Source organism: Gorilla gorilla, chromosome 15, assembly GCF_029281585.2.
Source record: "Gorilla gorilla gorilla isolate KB3781 chromosome 15, NHGRI_mGorGor1-v2.1_pri, whole genome shotgun sequence".
Classification (NCBI taxonomy): domain Eukaryota; kingdom Metazoa; phylum Chordata; class Mammalia; order Primates; family Hominidae; genus Gorilla; species Gorilla gorilla.
This window is the reverse complement of record NC_073239.2, coordinates 102,667,119-102,693,594: the sequence shown is the minus strand read 5'-3', so window position 1 is coordinate 102,693,594 and position 26,476 is coordinate 102,667,119. Positions and strand designations below refer to the sequence as shown.

The 26,476-nt window shown below is 36.7% G+C and overlaps 1 long non-coding RNA gene across 2 annotated transcripts in view; it reads right to left on the bottom strand.

The window, feature by feature from the left end:
* The window catches only part of LOC129526633 (uncharacterized), a 53,502-nt gene extending 27,257 nt beyond the window's left edge, over nucleotides 1–26,245 (bottom strand). For both annotated transcript variants that reach the window (XR_008671324.1, XR_008671323.2), the window contains exons 1-2: nucleotides 26,114–26,245; nucleotides 25,369–25,437 (exon numbers count right to left, since the gene is read on the bottom strand). This is a non-coding gene — a long non-coding RNA (uncharacterized lncRNA). The remainder of the gene's footprint in view (nucleotides 1–25,368; nucleotides 25,438–26,113) is intronic.
* Between the last annotated feature and the right edge of the window lie 231 nt (nucleotides 26,246–26,476).

Here is a 26,476-nt window from a genome sequence, read left to right as displayed (position 1 = left end):
AATCACACATACAATAAGAATTAGATTATCATACAACAAATTTAGGGTAGTGATTACCAAAAAATAGTCTTTTATTTCATTCAGAAACTAAAGTGAAGGGAAAACAGGGAGCAAGAGAAGTCATGGAGCTGCAATAGAATTGGGGGTAAAAATGGGCTCAGTTAAAAGGAATGTCATTTATGAAAATGCACTAGGTGTTCCAAACTGTGTTAGATATTAGTATATCACACTTCATTCAATTCACACAGCAACTTCATTAAGTAGGTGCTACTATGCCTGTTTTAGAGATGTATAATTGGTGGTAACAGCTACACAGAGACTAAAGGGCAGACATGATTCACACTCCAAACTGCCTAAACTCACTGCTTACTATTTAAAGAAGAGATGTATAATAACTGCAGGGAAGTTACATAGACCCTGGATTTTCTGTTCAAATGCAAATTACAGAGGGGAAGTAGTTAAGTAATATGTGTGTTTCTCATAATTTTTGAACTCACTATAATCCATACCCAGAGAAGAATAGTTTATGCTAGTTATTCACTAATTCTGTATTTGCAAATTCGACTATGCACTAAAATTTATTTGTAACCCTCAACTCCATATCCCCAGTGATTTGTGATCATTAAGAGGCATATGTAAGTGGAAAAAAATGTAAGTCACCATTACCCAAGTGCACCTTCCTGAATAAGGTCAAATAAGGTAATGGGTGCACTGCCTTTTTGTCTCAGCTCTCATGCTGTAAACAACTGTTCTTCTTGTGGCCTATCTGGTGTCATGATTTCTGTATTTCTGTGCTTTTCATTGGTGATTTCCTGTTCAAAATGGCCTCAAATATTGCTTTCTAGTGTTCCTAAGTGCAAGAAAGTTGTGATGTGTCTTACAAAGAAATAACGTGTGTTAAATGAGCTTTGTTCAGGCTTGAGTTATAGGGCTGTGAGTTCAATGTTAATGAATCAACAATATATATTAAATAAAAGGACTAAATAGAAACACACTTAAAACATGACTCTGTACTAATTTGTTAATGAAAAGACTGTGACCAGAGGCTTGCCGCAATCTAGCTGTGCTATTTCCTCTGGGAGTAATGATGCAGTATTTGCTAATTCAGTGTTCACAATACTTTGAAGAACAAAAATACTACAAATAATATCAACTTTATCTCATCTAAAAAATATGGTCTGGCTAGGACATTAAAATAGTCCTCCTAACTCTCTCATACACTTACATGAGTGGGTAGAGTTGGTATTTCAAATTTGACTTATAAAAACTCTTATTAAAATCTTTATCCTCTGTTGTTTGTTTATAACAGTCCAACTTGAGGATCGCTCTTACACTTTCTCCCCAGCAAATTCACTCATCCACAAGGGGCTTTCCCCACATCATGAATTGCCCATTTCTTTTCAACTCACCTTGGTAAGAGCTGCCTGACATAATGCCATAGTTCTGAATTATACTGAAAAGACATTTCTTCTCCACCCCAGCATATCCTTGTGTGGAATCAGTTGTTCTTTCAGCCTTTGATTTCTCTTAAAAATCAAGCTGCATAACTTTTGTGGTTCCTATCCTTTTCCTAGAAAATTATAAAGGGGGAATATTGCTCAAGAGGCAAGCAGACAAAGGAATTGGAGAAAGTTTGTGAAGGTCAGCTCCACATGTGAACACCAAGGCATGGGGAAAGGTGAGAGCTTATTGTTCTGTGAGCAGACAGTGACTCCTACTTCCCACAGCCAGGTTCCATGGCCAGATGATCTCTCTCTGTCTCTCTCTCTCTCTCCCTCTTCTTCCCCCTCCAACCTTTAAATTGAGAGGGAGGGTGAGGCAATAAAATGATTAATTTATTGCATCTGCATAGTAAAAGACACAACACCAATAAATACAGTTCCACGTGACACTCAAGGCTGGTGTCCTTTCCTGTATATACTCGTAACACCAATAGATAGCTCACTTTTTTTATATAAAAAGAATGCATTTTGCTAATGAGAGCTTCTAAGCTTACTTTTGCCCTTTGGGAAATAACTTAATAAAATTGTAGCATTGTAGCATTCCAACTCAGTGCCATCTCTTAAGAAGTCTACCACCTTGGCCAGTTTTAATTAAGCACTACAGTTACCTCTGTCTTTAGGTAGATACTTTTTAGTACAGGCAGAATCCAACAATTTCTCACTCCTTCCACTGTTACCACCATAGATCAAGTGACTCGCCTCAAAAACTACTGCTGTAGCCTCTCAGTAGAAATTCTTTTCCACAGAGCTGCAAAAAGAATGCTTTCAAAATCTGTCTCCACTCCTTCACTCAAAATTCTCTAAGGACTTTCTTCTCACTAAGAGTTAAGTTCAAAAATCTTTATCAAGACCAACAAAGACTTAGATATCCAAGCCCCTCTCCTACCATACTCCTCCCTAACTCCAGACACACTTGTCTGTGCTGTTTATTCAATGTTCCAGACATGGCCCAGCCTCAAGTCCTTCACAATTGCTGTTTCCTTTTCTCCTGATCTCAACAGAACTCTCGTTCTCATCATTGGTCATGGTTCAAAGGTTACCTCTTCAGAGAAACCTCACACAATGGACCTTTCTAATTGTACCCTCCCTCATCACTGGCGAGGCTGTAAAGAAAAAGGAGTGCTTATGCACTGTTGGTGGGAGCGTAAATTAGCTCAGCCATCATGGAAGACAGTGTGGTGATTCCTCAAAAATCTAAAGGACCTAAACACAGAAATACCATTCAACCCAGCAATCCCATTACTGGGTATATACCCAAAGGAATATAAATTATTCTATTATAAAGACACATGCACACATATGGTCACTGCGGCACTATTCACAATAGCAAAGACATGGAATCAATCTAAATGCCCATTAATGATAGACTGGATACAGAAAGTGTGGTACATATACATCATGGAGTACTATGCAATTATAATAAAGAAAGAGATCATGTCCTTTGCAGAGACATGGATGGACCTGGAAGCCATTATCCTTAGCAGACTAACTCAGGAACAGAAAACCAAACACCACATGTTCTCTCATTAGTAGGAGCTAAATGATGAGAGCACATGGACACATAGAGGAAAACAACACACACTGGGACCCTTCAGAGGGTAGAGTGTGGGAGGAGGGAGAGGATCAGGAAAAATGACTAATGGATACTAGGCATAATACCTGGGTGATGAAATAATCTGCACAAAAAGCCCCCACGACACAAGCTTACCTATGTAACAAACCTGCACCCGTACCCCTGAACGTAAAATAAAAGTTAAAAAAATCACAAGACTCTTTCATAGTAATATTTAAAATTTAAAACTCAGTCTACACAACTATTAATTTCATGTTTTGATGATATTTTCAGAGTTTATTCAAAATACTAGTTTGAAAGTTTCAAGCTGAAATTAACTTGGTTTCTATCCATTTATTGTTTGCGTTTAGAAGAAAAAAGAAAACCATCCAGCATACCGCATGCACTTTAAGGAGAAGAAATCCAATAATACCGTATGAACTAATCATGAAATGTATTAAAGGCTGGAGATTATTTTGACCAAGTGTTGACAGTCTAAAGTCTTGGATTTAAAATTAGTTTAATAGCACTGCCAAATGCATCTTAGGCTTTAATTAACGTGAAGTGTTGAAAAAATGTCTGAGTGCAAAATCTATCTTAATTTCTCAGCCTTAGTTTAGTATTTACTGAATCTGGAAATGCTGTAGAGGCTTCTGGTTTTTATTTATTCATAAGTAAATAATGTAACAGAAAAAAATATTTCAGGCACATCAACCTTAAAAATAAATGCATCCTCATAAAAAAGTGTGGGGTGGGCAGCAGGTGTCAAAGAAAAATTTCATCAGACCCGAGCATGACCTACATGCTTCCTCTGATCCTTTCTACGGCCACAAAATATATTGGAAAAATTAATCTTGTACAAGATTGCAGGACCCCACAATGACCTTAGCCAAGTTTCATAACTGCTCAAAACACAAACTGTGCCATCATCATGTAAAGAATTTGATGGGTCAAAGTGTCATTTCATTCTCTGAATGACAGAGAAGGAATTGCTCTTTTAAGTACATTCCCTGTATAAACACATTTTATACCAAAGTGTGGTTTACTTGATTATTTTCCTAAAGTATTAGATATTTCATTGTGTTTAATCAGAAAGATAATAGTCACTTGGGGACTCTGCTTCGTAAAGTAATACAAGGATCTGCTCTCTCTAATTAGCTGCCCCAGCTTAAAACAATTTTAATAGTGTTATCAAAATGTATCTGACATTAATTACTACTTTGCTAGGATGGGGTCAAAAGGTTCAGGTTCTGTTACAAATTTTGGAGGCAACAGATAGTAGCGTTAATGCTTCAGTCATTAGTCAATCAAAAGGTTGCATTAGCAAAGTCTAAACTAGGTAAGCTAAGCACAGGGAAAACATGTGAAAACATTCAGTAACACAATATGGTGAATATTTTAAATCTTGGGGTGAAAAGATGCTGAAACACATTTAAATTAATTTGATGGCTAAAGAATTTTGACACTGATATAAATATGTCAGTAAATAGATTATGCAAACTGAGTTTGCAGGTATTTGTGATCAAAGATGACCTGTTTTCTCAATGCAGAATGAATCCAAATATACCAAATATGACCATGGCAGATTGTTTTACAGCTAAACCTCAGAAAGTGTAATTTCCCCTGACCCCAGTATCATTAAATGCATGAGTTCTCAAAAACAAACAAACAAACAAAAAAACCCTCAGAAATTTCATATTTGGGAAGTCCCTTAATTTACTGTAATTAGATATGACCTGAAGGCATTAATATATTGGGTCAACCCTGATTTTCCGCCCTCCATTCTCCTCTCATTTAGACAGTGCTGAAGATATTGCAAACACAACTTTTTTGGGTGCTTCCTATGCTCCTTAGGATTCTATTGGAGATGAAGCTGGAATATGGAGGAAGGATTATCCTTCTTTACTCCTTCAGACTTCTGGAAAGGAGAAACAACAGGGAAACAAAGGAAGCATCCCCATGGTCATGGTATTTCCTTAAAGGTAAGTTTTTCACTACGCACTACAGCAACCAGTTAGAAAGGGAAAATAACCATCTGCAGGATGGTCTGACACTTAACCCCAGTATGTTGGAACCAGTGATAGCTAAATCAAGATGGGAAACTGTAATTCGTAAGGATCCAACAATTTTTCTTTTCCTTTGGGTGAAAGTATGGATTCCTTAGGCTAGATTTCTTCTTATTTTGTGTTATTCAAATTTTTTTTAAAGGTTTCCAATAACAGCAGGAAGATTCCCTGAATTATAGTTAGGGTTGCCAGAAAACAAAATACAGGCTGCCTAGTTAAATTTGAATTTCAGGTAAGCAAAAAGTATTTTTATATAAGTACAAGCACTTGTATTTGCTAAAATTGAGAACCTTAACTATACTGGGCAAAACTTCTAAGCATAAAAATGCAAAACAGTATCTTCATGAAGAGTTCTGCCATGTCTGTATAAATTATTATTATAAGGAAATAGGCCTATACTTGGAAGTGAGAGGTTAATAGTTTTGTTTGTTTGTTTGTTTGTTTTGTTTTTTCTAGCTCAGCTTCAGGGAAGATTGAGAAGGCAAGGATGGATTCCAGGGTAGTAAAGATAAGGTCAAAGCCACTCCTATTGGTGGGAAATAAGATGACCCCTTGTACCAGTTTGGCTGTTGAAAGACCAGGACATAAGAAGACAGGTAGTTTGTTGGAGTTATTATGGGAATAGCATAGCCCACAGATATAGGAGCTGGGACAAGTGACAACTGGAATGGATTTGGGAAACTTATAAACATTATTCAGGACTTCCCACAAATCCTTGGAGAGGGGAATCTGACAAAAGACTAAAAATCTTGTGGTCAAGCAAGAGGAGATTTAGACAATTGCTAAAGGGGCACTTTAAAGAGAAATGAGATCCTTGATGATTAAAACACTAGTTCATTGATTAGTCCAACATCCCCAAATTAATACCATCCTCATGTTGTACACGATAGAAATACAAATCCACTAACAGTAATTTTGCCCAGGGGCTGGGTTACATGTAGACATGTAGAAACAGTGTTAAAAATTTCAAAAGTTAAATTATGTTTTATCATACCACTGTTTGTCAGAATAAGTTCCAAAAAGGCTTTGATCTTTAACACCGCTGGGTCTAACACGGCTGCCAATGTGTAATGTGTCCACATAAGTGATAAAAATTCTTCTGGAAGTTTAGCACTACAAAGGCCAATAGGAAAAGTTCTTCTAACTTAAACCAGTATTTAGAAATAGCTGTGGATGCTGCATTATAAATATACATACCCCAAAAGCAAATGAAGGTGATGAAAATTAGTTCACCAACCACTTAAAAATAGTGCTTAAGATGTTGCAGATGAATTTCCCCTCTTCTTTTGATATTAACTTAATTGATTAATAAATGATTTCAAAATGTGACAATTTTCAGGTCTGATAATCTGCTCTTGAAAGATGTTGTGTGCATGTAGATTTCATATCAGTTTTTAAGTATGAAATATTACTGAGGATAAATGCTTATATAAGTGGCTACTTTGAAAACATTGTGAAAAATTTAAATAAGCATATAAGAGTAGTATTATTCTCTTTTAAGCTCCTTGAGATTTTCTTCTTCCTTTACCTGTATTTAAAACAATGAATGAATAAATAAATAAATTTGTTAGATGGATGGATGGATGGATGTACAGAGAGACAGATAGACCGATCAATCAATTGATCGATCAATAGATAGATAGATGGATAAAAGTTTATTATATTTCACACTACACTGACATGAATTAAGGCATGTTCTGAAACATGAATAACTGCTTTAAAGAACTGTTTTTCCAGATGGCCGTCATTATATTTTGAAGAGAAACAAATTAAGTTAAGAATGAATGTATGAGTGTTACCTACATAGGCATTCTTTGTGGAAAAGTCCTGAACTTAATAAAAGTTATACCATTCCCTTTTCTTAAGCCCACAGAGAAAAAAATGTTGGCTGTGGTTACTTCTTTCCATATTTTCCATAGAGGTTAGATGCCAGAGGATGATTTTACTTTAAACAAAATGGTAGAAACAATTCCACATCTTTACATGTCTGCACAAGTTTGAGAGGTAAAGAGAAAGAGATGGTAGGAAGCATGAGACACTAATGAAATTGTTCTACACGTGCATAAAATTTCCATCCCAGAGTCCCTAATGCTGAGTTATCTGAATGTCCAAAGCCGTGTGGTCTTGAGTTAATGTAGCATTTTCCAGCTGGTTCTTTTACATGTTGACAGCATGCAGTATAAATTCATAAAATGCTGCAACCACAAGGCCTAAAGTCCGATGGTAAAGCTATTGCCTAGTTTATGGTTTAATAACACTAATACTAACTCATTTTACCTCAACATTGACAAAACAAATGTACATTAATAAGGTTAAAGAAAAAGAATTATTGCCATGTGAGGGCTGCTCATAAGCAAAGCTTGGACTTTGTCTCTAAAATGAAAAGGAATGGGTGAAAAACTCAAAATTTTGATCAAGCAACAAGTTGTGTTTCTTACCACAAAGTCAAACATGTTGTTCAAATGACTTTTAAAATAAATACAGGGGAAATAGATATCAAACAATAATGGACACTAATAATTCAAATAAAAAATGTCTACATTGATCAGAAAGATAATCAGTTGTGTCAAGGAGTCACCAATTAAATTACTAGAACGTATGCCAGAAGGGATAAAGTAGAAATATAAGATACAGTCCTTTTCTTCAAGTCTCTATAATACAATTTAGTAAGTAAAGGGTTTGAGAAAGGTCTAAAGAATTGGATGAGTAGGTTCTAATTCAGTCACTCTCAAATATTTTGGGTCATGCCTGTGTTAAAAAACATCATTTATAACATAACCAAACACACATAGAACATTCACACACACAGACACTTTTATTAAAACATAAAAAAAACTGGTAATGCTTACACGTATTACATTTAAAGGACTCTGAATATTCACTTTTGTTTTTTAATTATGAGTCATGATCCACAATTTCGAAGACACCGGCCTAGAGGGCAGGGCTGTGACCTCTTCAAGAGCAGGAAGGCTACCGTGTATCTCTATATTTCAAGGAAAGAGTCTAGTGCCTAAGGTTGAATGAACAGATAGTAAATTCTTTGTGAATGATGGAATAAATAAATAAATGGAGTTTACGTTCATCATGCTGAAAATAAAAGATTGGAACTTTTGGAAGTGGTTATTATATTTCCCTCTAAGTGTATCCCTACTGTTGCTAGAAAAATAAGTAGATTAAATACATATATAGGTAGGTCAGTGATAAATAGATAGACGGTAGGTAGATAGATTAGATAGAAAGATATAGATAGATAGATAGATAGATAGATAGATAGATAGATGATAGATAAAGATAACATTTCCCAATAAATTGAAGAGTTATAGATAAAGATACCATTTCCCAATAAATTGAAGAGTTATAATCCTTTACATCTCTCTCTAGACTAGAGATCTGGAACCAATTAATCACAAAGTGACATTGTATTATGGTCAAGAACATGAATTTGGGAGCCAGACCAGCTAGATTCAAATCCTAGCTCTGCCAATTTCTTTGTGACCCTTGTAAGGTCCTCTGAGCTGGCCACACCATGGTCAAGCCATGGTGACATTCCCCTGCCCTTGTGATATGTATTTTGTGATATTCCTTGTGAATGTACTTTGTAACACCCTCCCCACCCTTGTGAATGTACTTTGTGACATCCTCCCAGCCCTTGTGACAATACACCCTCCCCTCCCTTGTGAATGTACTTTGTAACATCCACCCACCTGTCCTTGTGACAAAATACCCTTGTGACAATACGCCCTCCCCGCCCTTGTGAATGTACTTTGTAACATTCCCCCACCAGTCCTTGTGACAGTACATCCTCCCCGCCCTTGTGAATGTACTTTGTAACATCCTCCGCACCCATGAGAATGTACTTTGTAACATCCATCCCCTGCCGGCAAAAAATTGCTCCTAACTCCACCGCCTATCCCAAACCTGTAAGAACCAATGACAATCCCAACACCCTTCACTGACTCCTTTCTCAGACTCAGCCCACTTGCACCCAAGTGAATAAACAGCCTTGTTGCTCACACTAAGCCTGATCAGGTGGTCTTATACGGATGCGCATAACAGTCCTTACTTGGCAAAAGTGGTTTAACCATTGTGTCCCAATTAACACATTTGTAAAATAAGAATGGTACTGTTTAATAAGCATAGCTCATAAACTTGTGAAGATTAAATGATTACATAATAAAAAACCCTTAGAACTCTGCCTAATGTGTAAGAGCACTAAATAAGTGTCCCTCCATCTTTCTTGGTTATTTCAGAGTGACAGACATCATTTTCTCTAGCTTCTCCTCAAACACAACAGCTGAGGTACAGAGATCAAAATGTGTCAGTGGTGAAAATGTGTCACTTGAATGGGTAGTGGTAAGTCACCCATGATAGAGAAAATTTAAACACACTCTGAAAATTCACAAAGAATGTAGATATTACCCATGATCTTTTTAGAAAACATTGCATTTTTCTCCATTGAACTGCAGACATTGTATTTTTCTCCACTGAACTGCAGCAACGTTGACTAACTCTAGCCTCAACAATGGGACTAACTCCAGCCTCAGCATAATGGTAGAACCTGAAGAACACAAATAAATAAGGACAGCACTGCCATCCTTATTGTGCCATTGGTTGATTTAGCAATGGGCATTTAATCCAGGCCTAAGTCAGTCAGCATAAGTCACTACTTTGACCACAAGGTATGGGCATGTGATTTCAGATGGCTCTGTCTGAGGGAAGTAGAGGGTATTGTTCCATATCTGATGCAACAACATGCTCTCATATTTTAGATGGTGAGCCCAGGAATGACTGCAACAATTTGGCTACTTAAGTGAATCATCTCAAGAATCACCTGAGGATAAAACCAACCTGAGGAGGAAGGGTGGATTATAGAGGACCCCTGAGACATGGAGATTATTAAACCACTGGAGGCCTCCTCTGTCTCTGGACATCTCAGTTATGTGATTTTATACATTTTCTATATTGCTTAAATTAGTTTGAGTCAAATTATCTGCTGAATTGATTTGCAAGCATCTGACGAGGGGTTCACCTAGGTGACTTACAAGGTCTCATCCAAACCTGGATGTTTCTACCTCTAAATGACTTGCAATTTTATTTCACCATCAAACATGGAGAAAAGTTTTTTCCCAATGTGTTAACTTTATTCAAATGTTTATGAAATTTTCTTTAATTAATAAACTAAAGATATTGAAATAGGTCAAGTACTTACAATGTGTCCGTAACAGTGCCAAGAACTTGGCAAACATTTTTTATTTAATTTCACAGCAACTAAGGGAGGTTGGAACTATAACCATCCCTGTTTCAGATGAACAAAATGAAGCTACTAAAAATTAAATTTCCGCTTAAATCATATAATTAGTAAATGAAGAACTAGAATTTAAACATGATTTTATTTATCCCTTTAAAAAGTTCTTAACCACTATATTCTGCTGGTTTAAATTAATCATGGGTCAGGTGATGTGCTAGATAGGAACTAGAAGCAAAACTCCTTACAGGCCAATAAAAGTATTTGAGAGTCTATCATGTGCCAGGTGAGATACACAACTGAGTAATTGAATTGGATAAACTTGGAAACGCACAATCAGTATTTTCATTTTCCTCACCAGTGCCTTCTAGTGCAGTCTGAAGTATTCCCGTTCTCGGATATGGGGTTACAGTGGGTCAGATTGTAGTACATTTCAGCTCTAAGGATGGTCTAACTTTCAGGTATTAAAAAGTCTGCATAAAAGATTTCTAGTTTCAGCCATGTTGGAGTAATTATCAAGAGCTTCCCCTCCCACCATAAACGACAATAAAACTAAGCAAAATGTAAAAGTAAAAATTTTCAGACTTTGGGTAAAAGTCTATGCAAGACGTGATATTTCAGAAAAGGGAAATAAATGAAGTAAACCCTACAGCATTCCTGGTGCTCTTCTATGGAGGCAATTATTATTAGAGAAGTGGAAGTCAAACAGGACCCTGTAGTCTTGCTGAGTTCAGGAGACTCGAGTTAAGAGTTTCAAGAGGAGGCTAAGGCATGGAAAGTTTTTGTGGCAGAGTTTCATAAAAACTGGAACAACATAGGAAATGAGCTTGGGAAATTTGCATAGAGATCCCTTTAAGTATTTGCTAAGTATTAAACCATGGATATTATGTCAATCAGGGATCAACCAGAGAAACAAAATCAACATAATGGATGTATATATCCATTCTACTGGTGTGTGTGTGTATATATATATATACATATATATATGTGTATATATACATACATATATATATGTATATATATATGTATATATATATACACACACATACACACACCAGTATATATATACTGGTAATATGTATTACATCATATATATATATGATGTAATACATATTATATATATTATAATATATCTATAATTATATATATTATATATATATTAGATGTAATTATCATAAGGAATTTCCTTATGCAATTTGGTGGAGTGGGGGTGCAGTGTGGTAAAGTGAGCTGCAGCAAGGTGGACAGAGTTAGGAAGTGAAGATCATGATCAGGCTGAAACTTTGAGTTTGAACTGGTGCTTGAGTTCACAGGCAGGCAAGTAAGTAGAAAGGATAGATATAGGGGGAAAAAGGGGGGAGCAATTTCAGGCCTCTGTGCTGCTTGTATTCTGTATCAGGGAAAGCCTAGGGCCCTCTTTTAAGGACTTCTATATGACTCAGACCCCTTCAGGATAACTTTGTTTTCATTACCTCAAAGTTAACAGATTTTGATTTTAATTCCATATGCAAAATTCCTTTAAAACAACATCCAGATTAGTGTTTAATTGATAATTCTGGAGAAGGTGTGTATAGCTACAAAATGGTTGATGTCTCCCCTGTAGCCCATTCTAACCTGCAACATATTAAAAAGGGAATTCTAGGGAGTGTTGCTCACATGGAAAACTTGGCACCTCACAAAGTGATCACAGATGTGAAAAGAAAAATTTCAAAAGACAAGCGAAGAAGGAGCAATTCCCTAAACTCACATAAGGAAGAGAAAATGTGAGTTCCAACAAGCCAGGGTAGAGAAACTAGAGGAGTCTATCTCTGGAATAAAAATTACTCTGGCCATGCCCTAGCAAAGTTTCAAAACAGGGTAGAAGAGATCAAAGTGATCTTCCAGTAACATGACTGTCTGCTAAAACAAACATCAATGCTCCTTAAAGAAAAAAACAAAATCCAGACACCTAACAAGATAATGTCAAAATGTTTAACAAGTAATCAAAAATTAGTAGACATCTCAAGAGAAGGTAGTGTGACTCGCGAACAGAAGAAATTTCAGTCAATTGAAGCAGACCAAGAAGTCAGAGAGATAACAGAATTAGCCAACGAGGATGTTATAACTATGTTCAAATATTCAAAGGAAAACATGAACATATTAAAGTTATGTTGTAAATAAAAAATACAAAAAAAGCACCCAGATAGAACTTCTAGATAGAAAAAGTAATGTTTCTGGAATTAAAATTTTACTGAATGACATTAATTACATATTAGACAGTACAGAAGAAGATTTTAGTGATATTGAGACATAGCAGTAGAAACTATTTGTAATGTAGCAAAGTGCCAAATAAAAAGACTGAAAGAAAATGAACAGAGCTTAAAATACTGGTGGTAAAATAACAAATACCCTAAAGTATGTGTATTTGGCGTTCCGAAGTATAAGACAAAAGAAAAGAATGGCAAAAAACAATGATGGCAGCAACAACAAAAAACAAACAGATAAATACCCCAACATATCTGAAGACATAATGAATATTTTCCAAATTTGATTGTAAAACACACCACACACACATGCACACATACACATACACTCACACATATACGTACACCCACGTACCCACAGGTCAAAGAGTTCAAAGAACCCAAAACAGGATAAATACAGACACAGATATACACTCTTCAAGACATATCAAAATCAGATTATTACAAACAAATGATAAAGAAAAAAAATCATAAAGGCAACCAGGAAAAATAAATAATTATATATAGAAATGAAAGGTTGAGAATAATCACAGATTTCTCTTATGTTCTCAAAGCATAAGAGAGCTGGAGGTCTTATAATCAGACTAAGGTTCAGAAGAAGGTATATTATCTGAGATAAAGATAGAAGTTTTATAATGATAAGAATATTAATTCATAAAGAAGACATAACAATGCTAAATTAGTATGCATCTTAAATTAGAGCTTCAAAATACATTAAGAAATGGATAGAATGGAAACAAAATAGACTAAATTAAAATTATAAATGGGAATTTCAACACTCCTCTCTCAAGAGTTGGTAAATTATAGTTAGCAAATAAGTAGGTATACTAAAGATTTAAAAACTATCAACCAACATGACTTAATTGACATTTACAGAACACAAGCAGACTGCACATTGTTTATGGCCACGCAGGCAACATTACCAAGATAAGTCATATGTTGGCCCATTAAACAAGTCTTAATAAATAAATCCAAAGTATTACAATGATATAAAATTCTCTAACCATAAAATTAAACTATTAACAGTCCTAGAATGGCAACAGGAAGCTATTTGGAAATCAGACAAAAGAAGAATTAGACAATATGTTTCTAAATAACACATAGGTAAAAGAAAAAATCACAAACAAAATGAGAAAATATTTTGAATTAAATAAAACAAAAATTACAACGTATCAAAGGTATGGGGTACAACTAAAGCTGTGTTTAAAGGAAAAATCATATATTTAAAATTTATGTTAGAAAAGAAAAAAACAATTAAAACCCATTATCTAAGCTTCCACCTTAAGGAGCTAAAAAATAAAAAGAGTAAATTAAACACAAAGTAAGCATGAAAAAGAAAACGATAAGGGCGAGAGCATAAGTCAGTGAAATAGAAAACTGAAAAAGGAATATTTGAAACCAAATGTAAACATCAAAAATGAGAAAACTCCAGCTAGAAAGACTGAGAGAGAGGAAGCAAACAACCTGCTAATATCAAGAATGAAAGAGGAAAAATTGCTAGAAATCCTTCAGATGTCAAAAGGATAATAAAGAAAATTACAAGTAACATTAAGCCAATAAATTTAAAAAATAGTTTACATAAGCAAATTCCTTGAAAGATACAAATTAACAAAACAAGCTAAAGAAAAAGATAATCTGAATATTCCTATGTCTACTAAATGAATGGAATTCATAATCAAAAACTTTCCCACAGAGAAAACTCTAGTCCTAATTTTTCTTATCAATTCAAACTTAATAAGGAAGAAAAAATATCATTCCTATACCAACTCTTTCATAAAGTAGAGGAGTGATTACTTTCCAATTCATTTTATAAGGCTAACATTATCCTGATATTAAAGCCATAATATATTTCAAAATCACACACCGGGGACTGTTGTGGGGTGGGGGGGCGGGGGGAGGGAGAGCATTAGGAGATATACCTAATGCTAAATGACGAGTTAATGGGTGCAGCACACCAACATGGCACATGTATACATATGTAACAAACCTGCACGTTATGCACATGTACCCTAAAACTTAAAGTATAATAATAATAAAATTAAAAAAAAAGATAACTAGAAAGTAATATCTCTTTTGAACGAAATTCTTAACAAAACATCAGCAAATTTAATTCAGCAATAGACAAAAAGAATAATCCATCACGCACAAATGGAACTTATCCCAGGAATGCAAGGCTTGTTTTACATTGTAGAAAATCAATCAATGCAATACACATAACTGATTAAAAAAGAAAATGCACTATGATTACTCAGTGTGAGCAGAAAAAACACTTGAGGAAACTCAACACCAATTATAGTAAACATTCTCAAGAATTAGCAATAAGAAAGAAGTTCCTCAACTTGTCAAGGGAATCTACAGAACACCTATAATTAATATCATAGATAGGGCGTTATTTAATTTCTGCCTTTACTACTTTTAATCAACATGCTATTAGCCATCCTATCAATAAAAACTAATAAAAGAAATAAAATTGAAGGACTTGCATTAGCTGATTTCAAACTTATGTAATACAACAATAATCAAGAACTTTGGTATCTATATATAGTTCAGAATTAAACCCATTTATACATAGTTAATCCATATTTGACACGGGTACCCAGATGGTGAAAACATAGCCTTTCAACAATGTAGTTGAAGTAATACAAATATTAATTTGGAAAAAAAGCAAAGTCAAGCATTTATCTCTTGACATACACAAAAATTAACTTTAAATGGATCATAGATCTAACTGTAAAATCTAAAACTAGAAAAGTTCTGGAAGAAATCATAAGTGAACGTTTTTACAACTCTGGGATGGATTTCTTAAACAGGGCTCCAAAAGTATGAAACATAAGAGAAAAAATAATAATTTGGACTTTACAAAATGAAAATATTCTCTGTTGGTAAGACATGGTTTAAAAATGAAAAAGATAAACCACAAATTTGGAGAAAACATTTACAATATGTTTATTGCAAATAAATACTTCGTGTTTGCAATAAATATATTGCAAATATTTTATAGATACTGGGTACAAACTCTTTGTATTTGCAATAATCCTCACAAAGTATTATCATACTTTTGTTTTCAGTATTTGTATCCAGTATATACAAAAACTTCTTACAACTCAATAAGAAGACAAATAGCCTAATGCAAAAGTCTTTGAACATTTCTCAAAAGAAAATATATTAATGGCAACAAACACACTAAAAATGCTCAAAATCAGTAGTCAACAGGGAAATGCAAATCAAACCAACAATGAGATGGCACTACTCACTTACTAGATTCGCCAAAGTTAGAAACACTATATCAAGTTTTGGCAAGGGTGTGGAGAAACTAAAACTCACATACACTGCTCATGCAAAATAGTGTGACCTGGAAAATAGTTTTATAATTTCTTATAAAGCTAAACATACTTACCAGATAATATATAAATTCCACTCGTAGGTATTTACCTTGAAAAATGAAAACTTATGAGTGCATAAAGACTTTATTGTGTATAACAACTCTATTCATAATAGCCAAAAACTGGAAACAACCCAAATGTCCATCAGTAGGTGAAGGGACAAATTGTGGTATATCCATACAATAGAATACCAGTCAGAATTCAAAAGGCACACAGTACTGATATGTGCAACGACATATATAATGTCAAAAACATGAACTAAGCACTCCGTAATATTTGTTTGAAATTTGAAAAAAAGACCAATCTATAGTGACAGAAAGTGAATCAGTCATTGCTCAGGGCTGGTAATGGGGAGTGTGAGGCAGTACCTTACATAGGTCTCAAGGAAACTTGTAGAGATGATTATATTTTGGATGGGTGGTAATTACATGGGTGTGTACCTTGTCAAAACTCATCAAAATGTGCACTTAAAACTAGATGCTTTTTAGTAAAATATTTAGCACTGTCTAGTTCTTCCATTGCTCTTCCCCCATTGGTGTGACTTTGTCTTTTAATGCCAGGGCTCCCCTATGTTGGGAGTGGGATTAGAGGAAAGGAATAAAGCCCTGGGTGCTATGATGGGTATCAAAATGCTGTCCCTTGATCTTAAAGTTCAGATGGGGGGTTTTTCCAAGGCACTTTCTTCTCCAACCCTCCTCCAAAGACTGGATTGCACCTTTTCCTGACAAAGTAATGGACCCTGTCTGTCAAGTGATCCCTTTCTGTTTCTGCCCCCAGACGATACATCTACAGCTTTTTTTCTGCGAAGGTCCCTTTGGGCTACTAGAGAATCAAAGGCCAGTTCCCTTTCTGAATAATACTCGGTCACTAGTAACTAGGTCATCTCCCTCTAAGAAATAAAAATAATGGCTTCCCCCATGGCAGATCTTTTTTCCTCTTGTCCAGCTATAAAGGACACCACTAGATATGCCCCCGCTCACCCCCGCTCTGCCATTTCCAGATAAAAAAGAAGGCACAATTCTCTCCACATATACACATCAGATTGTCAGAACACTTCCATCCTCTGCCTGCTCCTGTAATAGCACAGCAGCAGCCTACATCTCAGCAACAGTCTGGGTGGGAACAAAGGTGCTAGATGCCATAAAAAGAAAAAAAAAAAAGAAAAGAAAGAAAGAAAGAAAACTCTCAAGTGCTTATGAGAGGTTCTTCCAGTTTCCTCTTCATTTAGCCTGAGGGACAGGGGAGAAACATCTGGTTCTTTCCTTCACCTTAATGTGAGAGAAAATACCATTACATTTTCTTCTTTTTTGTTATAGGATCACTTTTTTCAAACTTTCATTTTAGTTTCAGGGTACACGTGCAGGTTTATTACATAGGTACATTGTGTGTCACAGAGGTTTGGTATACACATATTTTTTTTAAATTTCTACTCTTATCCTGAAGATCGGTAACGCTGTTGGTACTCAGTTTGCCCAACTCTTACTAAATCTTAAAGAAACGTGTGTAGCAGCCCTCATAACTCAGGATTTCCTGTCACCTACTGTCTCCAGCTTTGGCTCCTTAGACAAACAGAGACATGAAGAGAAGTTCCACTTGGCATTCTGTGACATGGGCTAGATTCCTGGGATAAGGCGCCCAATAGGGGTAAGAGGTATTCTCACCCTCCCAGAAGACCACAGGCAAGTAGAACATACAGTCAGATAAACAAATCATTTCCATACAAGATAGTTAAACCCAGTGGTAGTCACAGAGAGATTCATATCTTGAGAAACTCACAGTCTGATCAGAAAATAAGCTGAGGATGAAGCTTTGCAATAAGAAATGGGAGGTCCTATATTAGAGAAAACCACAAAACAGAATGAAAGTGCAGAGGAGAAGCACACAGAACAGCCTCAAACTCTTCACCCATTACATTCATCCATACTACTTTTAGTATTTGATGTACATAATGTCCTCTGGTTGCTTTATTTAATTCCATGCCTTTGCAATTAGCTGGCTCTTCTTATTTTTTTAGGCAATCACCATTTGATATCTCCCTAGAAATTAGACATAAATATAGTTTTTAAAAATTCTTCATGTTTCTCCATCTGTGGGCTGCAGAAATTTACTGGAGGCATGGTTGGCTTAAATAAAACACTTAACATCAGTATTATATGCATTCAATATATGCATTTATGTATATATCCGTATTTATGTAGCTCTACACAATAAGTATAATTTGCCAGTGTAATTACCAGTTCTAAGGATATCTAACTGCCCATAAGTAATTGTAAAAACTAAATGTTCCTACTTCTATATTTACCAAAGTTAAAGAATATAATTAGCAAGTTAAATATAATTGAAGGTCTGTGACTTAGTGTCAGATCTGTATGAAATTGAAATGAGTTAACTTCAACAATACTGGATTTCCAAGAAACATATTATGTCTTGGATATTTCTGTTTCTCTATCTCCCTTCTTACTTCCCTTTCTCCCACCTCTCTCCAGATGTGATGTAAATATTAAGTAATTGAACTAATTCTCAAGGAAAAAGTATACATGTGACTTAGAAGTGTTTTTTGTTTTTGTGGTTTTTTGTTGTTTATTTGTTTGTTTGTTTGTTTTTGAGATAGAGTCTCACTCTGTTGCCCAGGCTGGAGTGCAGTGGTGAGATCTTGGCTCACTGCAACCTCTGCCTCCTGGGTTCACGCGATTCTCCTACCTCAGCCTCCCGAGTAGCTGGGATTACAGGTGCCTGCCATCATGCCCAGCTAATTTTTGTATTTGTAGTAGAGACAGAGTTTCATCATGTTGGACTTAGAATTTGATCAAATATCACTTAACGGCCATTCAATAGTATTAGATTTGAAAACCAATAATAAATGAGATGATTTAAAAAGAAAAAAGAGAGAGAAAGAGAGAATTAAAAATCACTGGGCTAATGCCCATGTGAGTGTCTTTACCATAAGCTAATCCTGAATTAACAGGTGTGCTCTTGGATAAACAAATCACTTGGCTCACTTACATACATTTGGCATGTAGTATGAAACAAAATTATTTTGCAACTCACACATTACTTAAAATTAAAAATATAAAAATGTATAAATCTGCTATTTCCTTTTAAGTGACAAGTGGCTCAAAAGGGCAAAAAAAAAAATGGCGTGAAAAATAGTATTTTTCATCCTTCCAATTATATACCGGGTTCTATCCTAAAGAGTACATCTTAAAATAATTTCGTTTAACAAATACTTCTACAGTGCTTACTGTGTATAGGGCTCTGTTTTAAGCCACTTTATGTATTAACTCATTTAATCATCATAACCACCCTAGGAGGTGGATATTAGTCCCACTTTACCCATGGGAAACTGACAAACTACAAAGATGCAACTGAGCTGGGGTTTAACCCCCAAGCCTTCTGGTTTCAGCAAGTTACTTTTATTCTGAAAGAAAGCAAAAGAAAGTTTGATTCAGTCACATGTCTTATATTTGGCAGAGTCAAAATTTGAACTTTGTTATATTTGCTATCAGCATTTCTGATTGCTACTTTGCAACAGTAGGAGTAGCAATTCAGATCAAACCAGTTAGCTACAAGCAAAGCCAGCACCTCTACAGTTTGGAGTTAGCAAAAATTGACATGTATCAAACTCCAACTATGCATGTGCTAGGTCTGAGGGGTAAGTACAGCAAAGAAAATGTTTTCACAGTTTTTCCATCAGCGAACATCATGATTTATACTTGTAGGTATACAGTAAATGTTTCTTGCATGAATAAATGTTTAATCAATTTAAAAATTACCTATCCTCAGTGAACTGAATTTGAGGGAGGAGGGCTTAAAAGAAAGATCAAGGATCTAATTTGTTCTAGGCAGAGGCGAGGCAGAGACAGGAGAGGCTTTCAGAGGGAGTAACAATTGATCTGAGATTCAAAGAATAAAAAAAAAAAAAAAGGCAAAAAAAGATACAAGAACCAGATGACCATTCCAGCATATAAAGTAGTGCACTTCCATTGTTGAATTATGCGAGATTCAGTTATCTGTTCCTTCTTAACAAACATTTCCAAAATTAATGGTTTAAAACAATGATTACTACTGTCATGGTTCCTGAGGTGACAGGTGAGCTGGGAAGTTTTTCCTGCTCCAGGTGTTTTCAACTTGGTGGTATTCAGCAGGTAGACAGGCTGGTCCAGTAGATATAAACCATGTCTGGCACCTTTACAGGGATGCCCACAAATGCTGGACTCAGCTTAGAATGCTGAGCCAGGAGCCTATACCTTGATGGTCTTGGTCCAAGGTGGGCACTTGTGAACTTCTTACATGGCAGTGCAAGAAACACTGGGGCAAGAATTCCAAAAGACCGGAGGGGAATCTGCCAGACTTCTTACAGCCTAAACCTGGAATGTCCGACCATTACTTCCTTCATATCCTATTAGTGGAACAAGTCACCTAGGCCAGCCCCAGGGGAGTGGAGTTAGACTCCATTTTTCAAAGAACTTGTAGCTGTCTTTCATCTATAATCTACCACACTCTGGTAGCACACTGAGCTTCAAATCACAATGCAGATATACGTCCAAGAAATAGTAACTATGCTAATACTTCTAATGGATGCAGAATACCTTAATAACCATCGTAACAACACCCATGTGAACTGAAGCCCATCCTTAAACATAAGGGAAACAAATCCTATGGCTTCACTTTGATGGATCAAGCATTTGCTCTAGATTGTAATTAGCCTAACAGTGAAAACAGTCCAAATAAAAAGGTAGACGATAGATGTTGTTTCCCAGCAACCTGAGGATAAGGCACCTCTGGATTCAGCCCTTACTACAGGTGGAAATGCAGAGACAGGAATCCGATCTGTGCAAGAAAGATTACTGGATTGGTGTTCCTCTCTTTTTGGTAAAACCAGCTGAAAGCCCATTAGTGGAAACTTGTTCCCTTTACGTGTGAGTGCTCTGAAAGTCCCCCTCTCCCTTTATCCCCCATCCCTCCCCACCAATTCAAAATAAACCTCGCTAAATTAAAGCCATATTTGCGGATCATAAAAGGAAATTTATCTTAGTAGCCAATAAATAGTAGTAGGTTTTGATTCTTGTACATGTGCAGTGTGCTGTCCTGAGTGGTTCACTTTACTTAGCATTGCTGGGAGATTGGTAATGGATTTCCCCGACAGATCCATCTCTGGGTAGATCAGATCAGGGAAACGAGCTCTTTGGGGGCACAGGCTTGTATGGAATTGTAACAGTATGTGTTCACTGACCCCAAGTTGAAGGAATGTTTCATTCCACCACCCTGAAATGGAAACTGATAGTCTCTGTTGTTTTCATTGCTTAAACTGCATATTATTTTGAGGAACTTTATTTTAAACTAACTTGAGTGGTAGCATAGCTTTTCACAAAAAGAAAAAAATAAATCAAATGCTTCATATTTTGCTGGCAGCATATTGGTTAACTGAAAACAATTTCTTTATGCCTTTACAGAAAAGAGAGCAAACTCCTGAATTTAAGGTGAACTAACAGTAATATTCTCTCTCTCTCTCTTTCTTTCTCTCTCCCTCTTTCTCTCTCTCTCTCTCACTCTCACTCTCATTTTTCTATGTATTTGAATAAAAGTAAGAAATTCTCTCACTTGCTTAAAAACTCTGGCCCAATGCCTTTGAAAAAAGTCTCTGAAATCTTAGTTTGAACTGAATCTGAGTTAACTGTCAAAGATTTCTCCCTGAAGTTGTGCTCTCTTCGAAATTTAGTTTCCCTTGGACACAGTATTTGCAACCAAAGCAATCTCTAGAATGGAAGACCAGAAACTGGCCAGCCTGCGTCTGACCTTTCTGGCAGATGTTTTTAAATGGAATGGATTGCCTTTCCCAGCCCGAAATGCGTAATCTTTGGTTAGGGTTGTTTTCCATGCAAATACTTAGACAGACTGTGGTTTGTGCTGCTGGGCATTGGTAATGGAATATGCACAGAGCTCAGGTCACTGACTAAACCAGCTGGATCAGAAATGACCTTTTTAAATCTTAGGATGAATGTTTGATACATTAGGGAAGTTAGCGGATCTGGTCAGCACATTGTTTTTTTTGTTTGTTTGTTTGTTTTCTTTTCTTGTGAAAGCCCAAATTATGATCTGGACAACTCATTGGCATGATGAACAGAAGAAATATAGAGATACATCTTAATTCTGATTTGGACAAAAAGTAATTGGCCAACACAACTATAAATATGTCTAATCAAGTGATGTAATAAGGTGAGCCTACATATGGTTGTTTAATGGTTGGTGACCAGCAGGTAGAAAGAAGGCATGGGAATGTTTCCCCCTGAATGACTCTATTTGCACAAGAACTTCATACAAGTGAAAAGACTGGGGAAACACAATCTCATAGCAATATGGGAACCAGTGTTCAGGGACTGAATGTCTTCTGCTTATTTTATGGAAGTGAGGTTCCTGAAGGGTGTATTAACCATTCTCCTAAAAGTTAAAAATGAGAACTAAGCTTATGAGTGGTGACTTGCAGATAGCATTTTTTTTTTTGAGACAGAGTTTAACTCTTGTTGCCCAGGCTGGAGTACAATGGCGCAATCTCGGCTCACCGCAACCTCCGCCTCCTGGGTTCAAGCGATTCTCCTGCCTCAGCCTCCTGAGTAGCTGGGATTAGAGGTGCTCGCCACCACACTCAGCTAATTTTTGTGTTTTTAGTGGAGATGGGGTTTCACCATGTTGGTCAGGCTGGTCTCGAACTCCTGACCTCAAGTGATCTGCCTGCCTCGGCCTCCCAAAGTCCTGGGATTACAGGCATAAGCCACCTCACCCAGCTGTAGATAGCTTCTTAAGAGGACATGTTGGAGCTGTGACTCCCCAAATGATGGACCAGGCAATTCGTATTGCACTGGACTCCTCCAGAGAGGTGAAGGAAATCAATAATGAGTGTGTCTAACAGGCAATAAGGGCCTCTTTTGGGGGCAGAAAGTTTACTGCAATGAAAAGAGCAGAGATTGCATAGGTCAGCTGACCTTGTATTAGACTTCATTTCTGCAACTTTTGTTTGTCTGGCCTTGGGCAAATCATTTAACCTTCCTGAGCCCATCTTGTAGGTAATACCTTCAGTTTTATAGTAAGGGTTAGTAAAAATGTATGTAAAGCATCTAACATTATGCCTGGTACATGGTAATGACTTATAGATTGCATCCTCTATGATCCTTCTTGTCTTACATGATAGTATCATTTAGTGAATGAGACAGAACCAGGTCTGAATATGAGATTTACCCCCTTTGTAGCTGTATGAATGAAAACAAATTTCTTTCCCTCATTAAACTTCAGTTTCTTCATTTTATAATGGGGAAAACAAAAATTACCTTATAGGAATTACTTGATCATGAAATCAAGGCTCCTCTGATACAATAAAGTGCCTAAGACAGTTTCTGACCTACAATAGTATCCATTTGTGTCATTTCTGTACACACACTTCCACAGCCTGGGGCGTAGATGAATAGGAAAACTTGTCAAGGGTCTTTGTTAAATCTAGGGGGACGATAGAGCCAGATTTGAGCTCGGCCTTAAGACAGAACTATCACAGCAGAAAATGTGGCAATAAACTCTGAGGAATTTGTTACATTTGAAGGTGGTAGAACACATCCATGGTGAAGAAGACACAGGGAAATAGTGATGAGATTAAAGTAGTCACAAGAATGACTCCTGACACAAACAGTGGGACTTGTAATTGAAAAAATAAAAGAAAAAAAGAGATTCAAAGAGGCTGAGAGATATAACTAGTGCTTGATTTGCCATTAATGGGGAAACTTCAGTGGTTTTCATTGGGATGATAACCAGTTACAGACTTGAAACTCCAGGCACCCTTCTTCTCTTTCTTTAATGTGCTTCAACTAAGTTTTAAATGATTTATTCTTCCAATTTTATTTGATTTTAGCATTTTCCCATATTTTTTTCTTTTGGAACATTCCAGGTCTTTTTACATATTTCACTTTAAAGCTATAAAGCATGCCAGGAGCTTCAAGGAATGAAAGAACTGATATTTACGCTGCTGTGATACTTAAACTTTTCCCCCTGAACTCACACCCAAAAACTTGTCTATAGGCCAATTTGCATTTTGGCCACATTTTGAGGAGTTGGCAGCAATAACCACGCTGCAAACTCACACCACATGTGGTACTAATTGGCGCAGTTGGCAGTTTAAGAAGAGAGGCTAGGGATTGAGTGGGCATGGAAACCTAACAATACCTTCACACAATGGTTCTCAACAGGAGATAGAAATTAGAACTGTGAGGGAAAGGATAGGCCTCTGTGGCAGGTCAATAAGATGAATTGCTCAGTGCTTTGCAAAAGCAACCAAAACCCAGAAAAACAAACCAGAGAAAAGACTTGAAGTAGACACTGTAATTTTTTTTTTTTTTTTTTTTTTTTTTACCAAACTTCCAGAATAGACCAAGAACTTGTTCACTTAACATGTACAGTCAAGGAGCATAAATGCACAGATGAAGGAACGATCTGGGGTCAAACAGGCACCTTGGGCCGTTTGGATATTCACTCACTGATTCCGGCCAGTGAACTTCCCCCAGGTCAGTTTCTCCATCTGCAAAGCAAGCAGGAGTCTTTCATCGCATTTGCCTCCTACCAGCTGAAGGGAACAGGGGGCAGATTTGTAGTTTGTTAAAGTGCTTTGATTTTACAAACTTTAAACCCAAACACAGGAATCTCTCATAACATCTTAGCTGTGGGTCTCTGTAGGCTTGAGGAAAGCGGCAGTGGTGTTGGGGATAATTATTCCCCTAGACAGCTGTGTTAGAAACAGAATTTGCAAGAAACAGAATGGAGCCTCAGGGAATTGGGGTTAATTGTAAGGATACATGAGGGAGGATGGAAACACAGGAGCTGCCTCAGTAGCCACATCGAAAGGCTCATGGAACTGGACAGTTTTGCTTTTTTTAATTCAAGCTAAAACAGCAGCTTTGGTTTCCCTATGGCAATTATAATGGTCTTAGCATTCAGCATCTCTCTTTTCTTTCACTGTGCCTGTGTGTGCTCACTTCATATCAGAGCACAATGAAATCAAAGAGAGCTCCCTGATCTGACCCTATCAAGTTCTTTACAGAAGCTTCAGCTTTCCTTTCCCTAAAAAATAAGAATGTAATTACAAGAACCTAAAATTACGAATGCGAGTATTGCATCTCTCTCTCTCTCTCTGACACACACACACACACACACACACACACACACACGCTTCTCTAAAACTCATCTCTGAAATTTGCAGGGCCTGAGACAAGGATATGACTGTAGACCCCTAGACTTCACCCCTTCTGTTCCCATCCCAGCTCTGTTTTCAATATGAAGGGCCTTACACACTTCTGTGTGAACATAGCCCTTAAATCCAAGCTCCATTCATTCCCACATACCTGCTTCCCCACATACCCTGACAAATGGCCATTCCTCCGAGACTTCAAGAGGTCAACTGAAGAAGAAGCCTGTGCAAGAACAGAAGTGGATTCAGAGACATTGGGTCAGGGAATTCCAGTGCCTCAACCAACCTACTGTGGCCTAGAAAAGACCCCTTGTGGTAATGAATGTCTTGTCCTATGGGATAGAGCTAAGTAGGATCACGATACAGACTCATCTAAAGTGCACAACCTTGGGAAGGACCTTATTAATTACTTGGGTTTAAAGCAGGAGAATCTAATCTTTTGGGTTCCCTGGGCCACATTGGAAGAATAAGAATTGTATTGGGCCACACATAAAATATGCTAAAACTAATGATAGCTGATGAACTTAAAAAAAATCATTAAAAAATTTTATGTTTTAAGAAAATTTATGAATCTGTGTTGGGCTGCATTCAAAGCCATCCTGGGCCACATGTGGGCTGTGGGCCACAGGTTGGACAAGTTTGGTCTAAAGCAACTTATTTTAGTTTTCTTCTCTCTTCTCAATTCATATCTGTGCCTTTTAAAACAACTACTTCTAGGACTACACCTACTATCACCATCAGTACTATTACTACTGTATGAAGAACAAATGGGGAATCGTATTTAAGGAATCTCCTTTAGAAAACATGAGGCAGATTATTCTTGTAGGCTGCCTTAGCTCAGGTTCCCATAACACATGTCATAGATTGGGTGGCTTAAACAGCAAACATTTATTTCTTACAGTTCTGAAAGCTGGGAAGTTCAAAATCAAGGCTCTAGAAATCCAGTGTCTCGTGAAGGCTGCTCTCTGGCTTGTAGATGGTCTTCTTTCTGTATTCTCTCAATGGTGAAGAGAAAGGGAAAGGAAGTAAGATTTCTGTAACTCTTCTCACAAAGGCACTTCTTCCATCAACAGTGCTACACCTTCATGACCTAATTACCTCCCAAATGCCCCATCTCCAACGAACTCATCTAATGCGTTAAAGAATGCCATTTCTCCTCTTGGCCACCCTAATCACCTCACTGATTCCAGTTCTGAAGTTAGAATTGGTTCCCAATGTGTCAGAAGGGGTCAAATACAAAGTGTGAACCCGAAAGAAAAGGC